Source organism: Muntiacus reevesi, chromosome 2 (assembly GCF_963930625.1).
Source record: "Muntiacus reevesi chromosome 2, mMunRee1.1, whole genome shotgun sequence".
Classification (NCBI taxonomy): Eukaryota; Metazoa; Chordata; class Mammalia; order Artiodactyla; family Cervidae; genus Muntiacus; species Muntiacus reevesi.
The window spans coordinates 165,129,490-165,142,137 of NC_089250.1; the positions used below are offsets into that span (position 1 = coordinate 165,129,490).

The following is a 12,648-nucleotide window of genomic DNA, read 5'->3' on the forward strand; positions in this document are numbered from 1 at the left end:
CTTTTTGCCTGGAAGCTATTTCCAATGAAGAGGCCACATTTGCTAAGCTCCCTCTTCCCTTTTGTGTATCTTTCCACATCTAATTTCTCACAGAAACTGCTACATAACAAGTATAAATAACTTTCAAAGTTAGGGCAACACAGATGTCAGGCTGAACCCAATTCCATTATTCTGAGCATTCTTTCATCCTCTCATTTAGGGCTCCTGACAACTTTCTTCCGCAAGTTCAACATGTCCTAAAAGCAGCTATTTCCTCTGACTTTCAAAACAGTGTGGGTGGGTTACTGGTCTGATATGGGGTTGGCTGGGGCCTTCCTGGAACTATTATCTTGATCGAGAATTGTGAGAAAATAAGGGAAGTTCACAACATGTGGGTCTGGCTACAGATGACCACAGAAAGGGCAATCATGAGTGTCCCACAGTCCAAGAACATCCAGGTAAATAGGAAGATGGTCCTCCCCAAGGACTCACCATTTCTAAGCCCAGAGGGTGTTTCTTTCAGACAAGAAATACTGATGAGTCAGTGAGAGGCAACCAGGGGAAGCTGAGCGCTTAACCCTGGATGGTGCACGGGGCACGGTCAGGTTGACGACTCGGCCCGCCACGCCCCTCCCCTCAGATCACCACCCCGTTTTACTTCCTCCCCTGAGTGGGGCTTGACATCCTGGGACCCCGAGCAGAGAGATGCTTGAAGCTCCTACAGCCAGGACACCATGCCCTGTGGAGACGGAGAAGGATTCCTGCCGTTTCAACTGAGCCTGGTCCTACAGCAACAGCACACGGCGGGGAGATGGAGCTGTCCCCACCCACAGAAGGGCCCTGGGCTGCCTGGGATGCCAGGCAGAGGGGGTGCTGGTACAGCCAACCGGAAGCCAGAGCTGGGGGACCCCCGGTCCTGCCAAGATCCCTCTGGATCCCCACTCATGTGTCCTTCATCACCTTGTGATGATAGGGGGGTTTCCAGGTGCGGGACAAGCCTGGATTCAGAGCTCAGTTGTGGACCAGGTCGGCCCGCTCCCACCGACCAGACGACCCTCACTCTGTATTTGTTGAGACACTGGAGAGAGTCTTTCCAGCAAGGGCTGCCCCCTTGAGAATAAACCCGCCCCCTTCCAACACAGACACACACACACACACAGACACACGCACACACACACATGCACACACACACACGCGCGCACACACACACGCAATGCCAGGAGCAGAGGCCCTGGCCCAGCCCGACTGTAGCCCCCAGTCTCTGATTCCAAAGAAGAGGGCAGAGACCAATAGGTGGTGACATCCTGTCTCCAGCAAATGTCTGACAAGTCTGCACTGTTCGTCATGGAAAATGAAAAAGCTAAACGGCCCCAAGAATCTGCCGGAGGATGACATCCGGCAGAGGCCCTCAGACCTCAACCTTGAACCAGAAACGGGACCACAGAAAGAACACCACCGATCCTGAATTCTTCTCCACATCTTCTTAAAGCAACAGCGATTCTGAAATCGAGTGTCTGGTTACACGACCCAGAGACAAGCCAGCTGCAGCCAATTCCCACCTGGATGTCCAGGAAACTGAAGACAGGGAAGCCGGCCGGTCCCACGGGACCTGGGCCAGAACTTCACCCTGCCCAGGGTGGCTGCAACTTAACAGATGGCATGATCACAAGTGTGTATCGGGAAACCCCACTGATTGGCCCAGTTCCCTGGGGCCACCCACTTTCTTGTAATCCTGGAGATCCCTGACGTACACAAAGCAAATGCAGTTCTGCATGTGTACATTTGGAAGACTCTTTATATAAACAGGTTCACGAATCAGAGGGAACAACCCTCTGTAGACCAATAGTCTGATTTTCGGTTTGGAAATTATGGTCTCTATAAATACACTCCAGGACATACTTTATATTTTTAATGCAAATATTTACATTCCAAACAAAGGAGCATGGAACTTAATGACAAGCTATTTATACCAGCTTTAAGAAACACTAACAGCTCCCACATTTCTTGCCTGAGTTAATGGCTCCTGCTTCTATTCCTGAAATACAAATTTCCATAGTATTTTTCCCCAAGACTCTCAAGACACACAAAAAACTGTGGTTACTACCTTTTAACAGACCAAAACCTAATGTCAGGAAGGCTCTTGACTCCTTCTGAAATTTACTGATAAGCACTAACTCTCCTGCACCACGCTACCAAATTGGGGTTACTTTTCTGTCTTCTTTGGATGCACATTCAGAGGCCCACATGAAATCCATCACAGGCCTTTATCCAGGACAAGCTGGCTCTTGATGTGTTAATTCAACAAACAGTCTCTCGTGACTGACCGGACCCCCAGACAGCCTCTCACCCTTGAGAGGCTCACCAGGCCGGAGTGAGTGGACCACACCCAGAATACTAAAAAGATCATGGTAAAAAGGAGGATGGGGTCAAGGTCAAGTTCAGTAGAGGAGCCCTGCAGACACTCAGAGGAGTGTCTGGATGGAAGGATGTAGAGAGATGGTTAAGAAATACTTGCAAGACTTCCAGAAGGCAATGATGAGAGGGGGGCGGGGGCTGGACGAAGGTTCAGGCCGTGGGGGGAACCAAGAGCGGGGACCGAGAGGAGGCAGAAAAGGCTCTGGCACTCAGGCTACCAGGCAGTCAGTCTGCCAGTGGTTCCGCCCCTCCTTGTAAATTACCCTTGTGTTACAGTTAGAACGCAGCCTTGAGGTCAAAGGCTGATCATTACCTCAATCTGACTCCTCACTGCCATGTTCTGCAGGTAACAGCATAGTCGACAGGCCTACTTTCTAACCTCGATGTCCTTATCGACTGCATATCTGATGCTGTCCTTATCAACCCTGTACCTAACAGGTGCCACGTGTGAGACCCCTTCATGGGTCAGGCCCTGGGCTCAGCACTTATCATTTGCTCTGGGTGGATGGCGGGGTCAGAGGAGGTCAGCGGGGGACTCTTCCTACCCATGCCTGATGTTTCCTTCCTGGTGGAGAGAGCGCCGCCTGTGTACCACCACTGTGTCTCCACCTGCTGAGGTCCACACCATCCCAGGAGCATGCAAGGAAGAGCCTGGCCTCATCTCTTCCCACACAGAGTAGGCACTGCCCTCTGCTGGCTGCCCCGGGGCGGAGGTGGGGGGCAGCTGCCCCAGATGAGGCTTCCGCTTTCCCACTGGCCTGCGACTCAGGGGAGGTCAGTGGCCCTCACTGCCCGCTTCTCACTTCAGGTATGCGATGCCCACATGCCCACTGGTTCAAGCACATTCTCCAAGGTCCACTTCAGTTGGGACCAAATACTGCATTTCTATCTTTATGGATCTTTCTCCTCCCCTGTCTCCACTGGTTCAGAACTTGGCCAGGAAAGAGGGGTTTGATCTGGGGGGCTCCCTTGGACCCTAATTTGCACTGTGCAAAGGAAGTGAAAGTTGCTCAGTCGTGTCCGACTCTTTGGGACCCCATGGAGAATTCTCCAGGCCAGAACACGGGAGCAGGTAGCCTTTCCCTTCTCCAGGGGATCTTTCCAACCCAGGTCTCCCACATTGCAGGTGGATTCTTTACCAGCTGAGCCACAAGGGAATCCCAAGAATACTGGAGTGGGTAGCCTATCTCTTCTCTAGCAGATCTTCCTGACCCAGGAATCAAACTGGGGTCTCCCACAATGCAGAAGGATTCTTTACCAACTGAGCTATCAGGAAACCCGTTTGTACTGCTGGTACCCAAACTACACAAAAAAACCAAGATGGAGATTATCAACCTCACGTTACAGATAAGGAAACTGAGGGCCAAGCAGATGTAACCACTGGCCCAGGGTCACAATAATGGAACAAAGAAACACAGGAGAGCCTCAAGCCCAGGTCCATGTGGTGTTCAGGCTCACCCCACCACCTAGACTTCCTCTCCAAGGGGATATGGGATTCAACACTCAGGCTAAATGCACATCCGCGTGGTGGGCACCAAACCTTTGGTTGATTGGAAAATGAAGGTGCTAGTCAAACTTGCCTCATTCAGCCTGAATCAGTAACATATGTCACAAAGGGGGCAGTCCAGACCCCTTTCAACAAGGAGTGAGACAATAACACAGCTTTACAGGCCTCTCAGACTCTAAAATGCACCTTCCAACTTCACAGCAAATGCGCTATGGGCCCCCGGCCCCCTTAGGGCAGCTCCCTACAAGAGCAAGCAGAGCAAGTCAGAACTTCCCCCAGATCCAGGGCCGCCCTGGGAGAAAGAGACCCGCCATCTCCCGAGGCCTCTCCCCCTCTGAGGTCACACCAATATCTTCTCAACCACAGGGAGAAAAAAGGGTCAGCAGGCACATATTCCATTTCAAGAGAAGATGTGAAACCACCAGGTTCTTGCCCGTCATAGGAAAAGATAATTGCACCTGCCCAGGTGGTGAAGGACGGGGAAGCCTGGCATGCTGCAGTCCATGGGGTCTCAAAGCAGGGGACACGACTGAGCAACTCAACAGCAAGGTGGCGCTAGTGGTAAAGAACCGGCCCGCCAATGCAGGAGTCCTAAGAGATGTGCGTTTGCTCCCTGGGTCGGGAAGGTCCCCTAGAGGAGGGCATGGCAACCCACTCCAGTGTTCTTGCCTGGAGAACCCCGTGGACAGAGGAGCCTGGTGGGCTACAGTCCATGGGGTCACACAGAGTCGGACACGACTGGGGTGACTGAGTACAGCACAGCCCTGTAATCTAATCATGTTGCCCGTGTTGGGGTATTTTCCAGGCACCTGGATGACGAGGCGGCCTGTCTCAATATTTTAATCACAAGCGCAGTTCTGGAAAGGGTCCAGGTTTCCATTATAATGACACTCTCTGCTTTTGAGGATCTGCCAGCCTCTCTTGCTTCAGAGACCCGGAAGGCCTGGACCCAGGCAAATTCTAGAAATGTAGCATGGGTGTCAGAACGAGCCTGCCCGGGCAAGAAGGCCCCCGCACACCCGCTCAGAACACTCTGAAGCTTGGAGTGGGGCTCAGGAATGCAGCATTCGAAAGCCGGCCTCCCCAGTACATCCCCTGATCTGCCCCCGACTTAATCACCACTACACAGGAGAACAGCCAAACCGCCCGACCGCCTGCCCACGGCGTCCGCTGGAAGCATCTCAGAGGGCGGCTGTGGACGCAGCCCTCTCTTTGCCCAGAGAGATGAAGCAATCAGCCTGACTAGAAGCTAAGGCGTCCTAGGGTGTCAGAGAAGCTCTCTGAGGTAGAATATGCTAGAAGTCATGCTTCCTTCCTCCACCAGGAAACATACACAGCTACATTAAAAAAATAAAATAAAATAACTGGACAAGCAATTTCAAGGAGCTCAAGAGACATTCTCCCATCCTCAGTAATGAGCTCTAGAGCTGATGTATATTAAGCACTTACTGTATGCTAGGCACCACTCCAAGCCCGTATTAAGTGTCCTCTGTAGGACTTCCCTGGTGGCTCAGATGGTAAAGAATCCACCTGCAATGCCGGAGACGCAGGAGACCCAGGTTCAATCCCTGGGTGGGGAAGATCCCCTGGAGAAGGGCATGGCAACCCACTGCAGTATTCTTGCCCGGAGAATCCCTTGGACAGGGGAGCCTGGTGGGCTGCAGTCCATGGGGTCGCAAAGAGCGGGACACAACAGAGCGAAAGAAACCTGGCTCAGGTCTCAGGCCCCAGCTCTCAGGCCAGGGGCGAAGTGGCCCCAGGCCACTCCAATCTCAGAGCCGCGCTAACCTAGCAACAGCGGCACTCTGGGCAGTGTTATGTAACCTGACTCGTCAAGTTCTGCCTGGCCCACTACTCCAAGCTCTGCCTCGTGGCCCCCACGCACCTGGCCCTGGGCTTGCACCTGGAGGAAGACATAAATGTCGCGTATGGCTGGCGCTGATGAAACAGACTGCTCGCGTTTCCTCCGCATCCCTTTCGAAATCAACAGAGACCGAGAACCTGCTTTCCTCTGCCACCCCCCACCCCACTTGCTGATTCATCACCGCCTTCCCCTTCGAGAGCCATGACCGCTTTTCCCCACCCCCACCCCACGTCCCTCCTTCCTCCACTCCCGTTCTGTGATCCGACCTCTTGCACATCCGGAGGGCTAGATGATTGGGCCCTGGGGTCTCCAACAGCCTCCCCGCCCTCTGATTGAGACAAAGGGAGACACCTGTCTGACCAGGCTGGCACAGGGCAAGCTGGGAACCAGTAGGGACCCAACAAAGGACGGCTGTTAGGACCAAATGTCTTCCTCCCAACGCCCGTACTTGAAAAATATTCTGTATTGGCCCGAATCAACACAGACCCTTCACTTTTCTTCCTAGATGTGGACACTGGATGCACACACTAGATAACAGCCACCTCTGTGCTTCATTTCACGCCATGAAGACCCAGGTCGACACATAAATCATCCCGTCCCAGCACTTCGTTTTAACGGAGGAGCCTCTCAGGAAGGAAATCAGACCCCAGCAACTGAAAACAATAAAGAAACACCCTGCGCGGGTCAGAACAGTCCCCCGATACGTTGTCAGCTAAGTGAGAAGATAGGCTCTGAATCCGCAGCAAGGCAGCACAGTTAGGGCGGAAGTCAGCCACCGTCCCGAGTAGCCCCACTTTCAGGAGACGCACCGTCCTCACCAGCTGAGACTGAAAGCATCGCTTCTACATCACGTGCCGCTCAAGAGATGCCTGGGGATGGCGTGCTCACACAGTGACGCTCCCAGGCCAGCTACGTTTCTAAACAGTTTCTGCTCTCAGTCATAGGTCAAGGAAACTCCTCTCTCACAAAACAGGTTCCAAACAGCACCTCTGTAATCCTGGAACTGCTGACGCCTGGGGACCAGGACAGGCTCTGGATCTGGGGTGCAGGAAGCAAGAACTGCCCAGCACAGGGAGTGTCCACTCATCTGGGAGCTTCCAAGAGGCTCCAGCCCCGCAGGGAGGGCTGTAAGAGCCGGCCCAGGAGCCAGAGCATCAGAGACCTGGGCTATTGTCCCACTTCTGGGCTGTGTGACTTGGGACTCCCTGCTCCGAGCCTCAATTCCCACATCAGTAAGAAGAGACTCTTCCCAGGCCACCCACCCTCCACTGGTCCTTTTCCCGGCCTTATTCTCCCAGCTCTTAATGCGGCTCATTTCTCTACTGTCCACGGGGCACAGACATTTTTGCCCACTCCCTTCCTAGAAGGGCAGGAACTCTGTCTTCTCCCTGTATCGGTGTGTACTACTGGATAATGAAGCGATATGAAAAGTTTTATACAGAGTGCCTCTTTCCATACGGCAAGTAAAAGTGTTACCCCCTCAGCCCTGTCTGACTCTTTGTGATCCCATGGTCTGAAGGCCACCAAGCTCCTCTGTCCATGGAATTCTCCAGACAAGAATACTGGAGTGGGTTGCCATTTCCTTCTCCAAGGGATCTTCCTGACCCAGGGATCGAACCCAGGTCTCCTGCACTGCAGGCAAACTCTTTACCGACTGAGACAGGAGTTCGTCTGATAGCTACTGAACGGATGTGTGACATACAGCGCACGAAGACTGGCACTTGGCCACAGGCACAGAGGGCGTCCTCAATTCTTAGTCCCTCGGCCTAGGGCGGCGGTCCCCATATCCTTATCACGTGTCACACCTCTCTGATGGTGGAACACCCTTCCCAATATGCAAACTCAGGACCAGATGTCAAGCTTCAGACTTCTTGGCAGAGCACCCACTCCCAATCCTCTCCTCTCCCTGTAGAATTTGAGCCCACACTTAAATGTTCAGGCTTGAGAATTCCCTTGAAAATTAATAAGACTTGTCAATTTTTCTCCCAGTTGGGTAGAACTGAGTCAAAGCTGCCCTCTTGGGTAGGGCATGGGCTCACCTGCTCAGGGCAGCCCCGGAGTCTCCCCACCTCTCCCCATCCCCTGGAGCTAGCAGGGATTCACCTGGATGCCAGTGCACCCAGCAACCTCCAGCCAGGTCCTAGGTGGCCTTGGACACCCACAGTCTAATCACAACTCAGCTCTAACCCAAAGCATCCACTAATGCAGCTTCCAAGAGCCTGGGGTTCCTGTGGACCAGATGGTTAACTTGGGGCTTCTCTTCTGCGCCTTCTCCAGACACCAAATAAGCAAAGTCCACTTTCCAACCTCTCCCAAACTTTCCTGCAAACACTGCCCCTTCCACACACTGGGATTAATCTTCTCTTCTTCGGGCCAGTGGAAAAGTCAAACGCCTCCCCTCTCCTGGCCACGGGCAACAGCAACAGAAGAAAAGGAAGGTACAGACACAGAGACTCACGGCGGCCACCGTGACAGTGCTGGGAACTCTGGCCATCTGATCGTCAGAGAAAAGCAAGGCAGGCAGGGGATCCACTCTGGACAAACCTGCCTCTCCATCCTGCCTCCAAACACAAGGTCCTGGATGAATTAACCCTGCTCACTGCAGTCATGCAATACCCGGAGAGAAAGAACACAAAAGCATTGCTGAATTTCCTTCAGAGGGCCAGGGAGCTGGACCTGGGAGGGGGAGAAGAGCCCCCTGCAGCTTCACTTCTGGCTCACTTGTGCACCTATACTGAGAGAGCGAGCCTGGCAAGCTGCTTCACCTGCTGCCTCAGTTTCCCCAGCCAGCGGGAGGCAGGACATTCTCCTGCCAATCTTTCAGGAGCATTAGAGAGAAAAACCTATTTGATTAAAAATTACCCAGTTAAAAGGCATTTTATTCCCATGCTATTTTAAACAAAATCATATATGATTTGTGTGCTAAGACATCCGGATTCAATCAACATACCGTTGGTAAAATTAACAAGTACCATGTTCTGGAAAGGAGGGCTCCTGATTTTGCACCGCTGGGGGAAGGGGAGTAGGAAAGTTGGGCATGGAAAATGCTGTGTGTGTGTGTGGGGGGGGGGCAGTTCTAGAGGAACTTGGGGCAAATCTCCAGGCCTCAGTTTCCCCCCGGGAGCCTCGGGAGGTGCGCCCCCCGGCTGCCTTTCTGCTCCATCACCTGGTGGATGTCCTTCTAGAACCGCAGCTGATAAGAACTGGGGCCTTGCAAACCCCTCGGCTCAGCCTCACAAGACAGCGCGCCACATCCCTTCGCGGAGCGTCCTAAGGCTTCCCAGAGATACAACTTCATTCCCCCAAACTCCGTGCCATCAACTCACCCTACGTGAATGCAGCGAAGGGCCTCGGGGAACGGGAAAACGGGGCCGGAGGCGGGGAAGCTGGGCTCAGCCCCAGCCTTTATCGCCTCCTTCTCGAACCTCCTTACTCCAGGCGCGGACGTCCAGGTGCCAACAGCCAGCCCCGAGCCCCAGCCTTCAGTCTGTACCCGCCGCTCCAGCCCCCGCGGGCCGACCCCGGCTGCAGGGCTGACGCGCAGCGAGGGGCCGGGACCGCGACGGGGCGGTCAAGCAGCCGCGCCCAGGACCCCGGCGGCTCCGAATCCTAAACACACACGCACACACACGCGCGCATGCCGGCCAATCCGTTCGCCCGGAGGAGTCGGAAGGCGCTTCCACAACGTTTCATTCATTCTCCCAAAGGCGAGGTTCGCTTCTCCCGGGCGCCTGCATCCCGCGATCTTAAGAGGACTCCAAGGGGGCCACCTGCGCCACGACCCGTCCCCCATCAGCCCACGGCCGCCGAGTCCTCTCCATCCGCACCTATAACCCAGTAGATTCGCGCTCCATCCCGATCGGCAACGTCGCCCCCGCGCAGGGGCCGATGCCACCCAGGCTCCCCGCAGCTCCGTCGCCCCGCAGCCCCCGCCGCCCCGCCACGCCGCTCTGCTCAGACCTGCAGCGCTCGGCTCGCCGCGCCCAGGCCGGCTGGGGACGCGGCCGCCGCCTCCGCCACCTCCGGGAAGCGCCGGCTCCTCCCGAGTCACACCGCCTCCGGAGCTGCGGCGGGGCGCTGGGAGGGGACAGGGGGCGGAGGGCCGGGAGGAAGAAGGCGGGGAGCAAAAGTTCAGGCCGCTCCGGGCCTCGCCGCGCTCCCGTCTCCTCCCAGGCCCGCCCACGCGGTCCCCCTCCCGGAACCCGGTCCCACGGGCTTCCGCGCCTGGGATCCCCCACCCCACGCCTCCCCGCCCGGGGTAGCCGCGGGACTGGAGCCAGGGCAGGAAGGTGGCCCCGAACCCGAGTCGGGGAGAGAGTGGCGGATAGCAAACACACCAACCTGCCCCAAGCCGCGCCTGGAAACTTCCCCGAAGTGCGCCGGGGAGCGGAGCGCATGGCTGGGGAATCCCCACCCCCACCTTCACCCCACGCGCGCTCCCAGGGAGAAAGCACCGATCGGTCGGTCAGTCGGTCCTCCGCCTGCATAGCGCGCCCCCCGCACCCCCATTCCGATTCCTGGGGCCGTTCTCCTGGACAGCTGGCCTGTGCTTGCCCAGAGGCAGCTGTCCGCAGCGCCACCACCCCGCCGCCGAGTCCCCGGTCCCCGAGCTCTGATCGCATTCTCCCTAGCCGGAGAGGGGGGCGTGCGAGCCCTTGGCGCCGCCGCCGTTGCCTCCGAGCAGCCCTTCCCGCGAGGTTCCCGGCGCGCCGGGTGCCCAGAGCGCGGCCGGGATCGGCGGCGAGGGGACGCCCTCAGCTGGAGACGGCGATTGCCTCGGTGAGGCTGGGCCGAGGGTCGCGGGGCCCAAACCTGCCTCGGCTCTGCGCGCGCTCGCAAGTTCATTGTCTGCCTGGGCCGTCGTCGCCTCTGCCGCCGCCGCCACCACCACCACCGCGCGGGGAGCGCCGCGGGGAATGAGGCTGCGCGGAGCCTCCGCCGGCCCGGACTCCCTACGCCCAGCCCGGGCCGACCCCGGCGCTGCCCGGCCGGAACGCGGAGGGGCGCCGGAGCTCGGGGCCAGACACCCACCCGCCGCTGTGGCCGCCCCCGCGCCGCGCCTGGCACCCAACTTGTACCTGAGAAGCCAGAGTCCAGCCCGGGGGCGGCGGGGGCAGCCCAGCCTCTGCGGCTCCGGCTTCGCGGGAGCGCGCCCAGCCCGGCGCCCGGAGCCCGGCATGCGGGGCGCGTCAACCTGACTCCCCGAGCGCAGGGAGGAAAAGTTTTGGGAGTGACGTGCGGTTGGCGAATGAAACATCCGAAGAGAACCCGCCCCCCCGCCCCGTGTCGCGCGGACACACAACAGCTCGGGTCTGGAATGTGAGACCAAGGCGTGCGCGCCGAGCGGTGGGTTTGCTTCCCGCCCCCTCCCCTTCCGAGTCAGCACGGTATGGGCGCTGCGGTGATTCGGAATGGAAAGCAAACCGAAACCCCTCAAGTCTGCCAGTGACACCCTGCCAGAGACTTTTTTTTTTAATGAACTTGGTGGTCTGGAGTCAGCCCGTGCATTGATATTCAAGGCCATGGCGCTGGTGGGTTCTGCGCCCTCTTGTATTTTTGCATCTGGAGACGGCTCTCCCGGGCTCTTCGGCCCAGCCTGCTTGCTTTCACAGTGAAGGAAGGTTCAGCGGGACCCCGAGCCCGGCCGCAGTGGCCCCAGGCGCGGCTGCTCCAGGAAACCACGGGGCTGCCCGAGGTCAAGGAAGTGGCGCACCCGTGGTCGACCTGGAGACTCTCCACCGAAGATAAACCAGTTGAAGAAAACACTGAATTCTGAAAGACTCAAGCCCAGCCTCTCAGAAAACAGATCTAAGGGACAGAAGGGGGGGGGAAAGATCCTTGTCTTCAGTCACATAGTCTTTTGCCGGTCGAGTCCCCTTGACCACAGTTCAGCATCTTGTCCTAGGAGCAACCAGAAGTGGAGCTGAAAATTCTCCGTGTCCAGTGCTGTCACACCGCTGAGGGGTGCGTCCTGAGGGTACCTTCCCCCAACCTTTCCTCTCTTTCTGGAAAAATATGATTTTTATTGCCCGAGGCTCCTCTCACCCCCAGAAACTATAGCCCACCCTGAGGTCATAAACTTCTGCTCAGCATCCATGGCAACTAATGCAGGGGTCACAATCAGAGGATTATAATTGCAGATGTGAAGCTGGGATGAGAGGGGAATTCTTCAAAACGGTATCTTGTTTTCCTGCAAATAATGCCTCTTACATAAAATCTACGAAGGGAGATTAACGCAGCAAAGAGACCAGCCTTAGAATCTCAGACTACATTGCTTTTTCCATATAGACTCCACTTGGTAGGTTTTGTTCATTATTATTATTTTTAAAACAAAAAGCTTTTTCTGAAAATACAATGAGCTGCTTTTTGCAGGGTTCACAATTCCCAATAGATGATGATGCCATTTTTCAAGGTCTTACACATGTTGTGGCTTTGGGGCTTATTTATTAGCTCCCAAGAAAAGCCTGCCTTTCAGTGAGGTTTATATACTCAAGTAATTGCAGGGGGGAGGACTTGGAGCAGTGTGCTGTTAAAGAAGGTTGGTTGTGCATGCGTCTGCAAGGAAGGCCCTGGGCCAGGCAGCTGTCAGACCAGGGTGTGCAATGGGTTTAAACAAACACAGGGAAGGTTCTGTGGAAACACCCAGAAGGAAATCCCCTCCTGTAAGGGTGTGTGGAACATTATTCCACGGCCACACATACCTCCGTCTTTCCTCTCCTCCTTCCAAGTAAACACATCTCTCTGTTGCATAGATGGCTCGGGGCCCACCCAGGTCACTTTCAAATTCAAGTGTCAGAAATCACGGTTGACATGGAGCAAATTGTTTCTAAGTATAGTCATGCTGCCGCTTTGATACAGATTCCACCAGGGACTTTCTAAAGGT

At 55.9% G+C, this 12,648-nt stretch overlaps 1 protein-coding gene across 5 annotated transcripts in view; it reads right to left on the bottom strand.

The window, feature by feature from the left end:
- Positions 1-11,010, bottom strand: part of CHST15 (carbohydrate sulfotransferase 15) — an 82,154-nt gene extending 71,144 nt beyond the window's left edge. For 2 of the 5 annotated variants that reach the window (XR_010661565.1, XM_065923498.1), the window contains exon 1: positions 10,844-11,010. The gene's annotated coding sequence lies outside the window, so the exon portion shown is untranslated. Of the gene's footprint in view, positions 1-9,091; positions 9,581-9,725; positions 9,862-10,106; positions 10,126-10,843 lie in introns of those variants that run through there. The other 3 variants (XM_065923501.1, XM_065923499.1, XM_065923500.1) reach the window with 3 other exon arrangements.
- Positions 11,011-12,648: the final 1,638 nt, after the last annotated feature.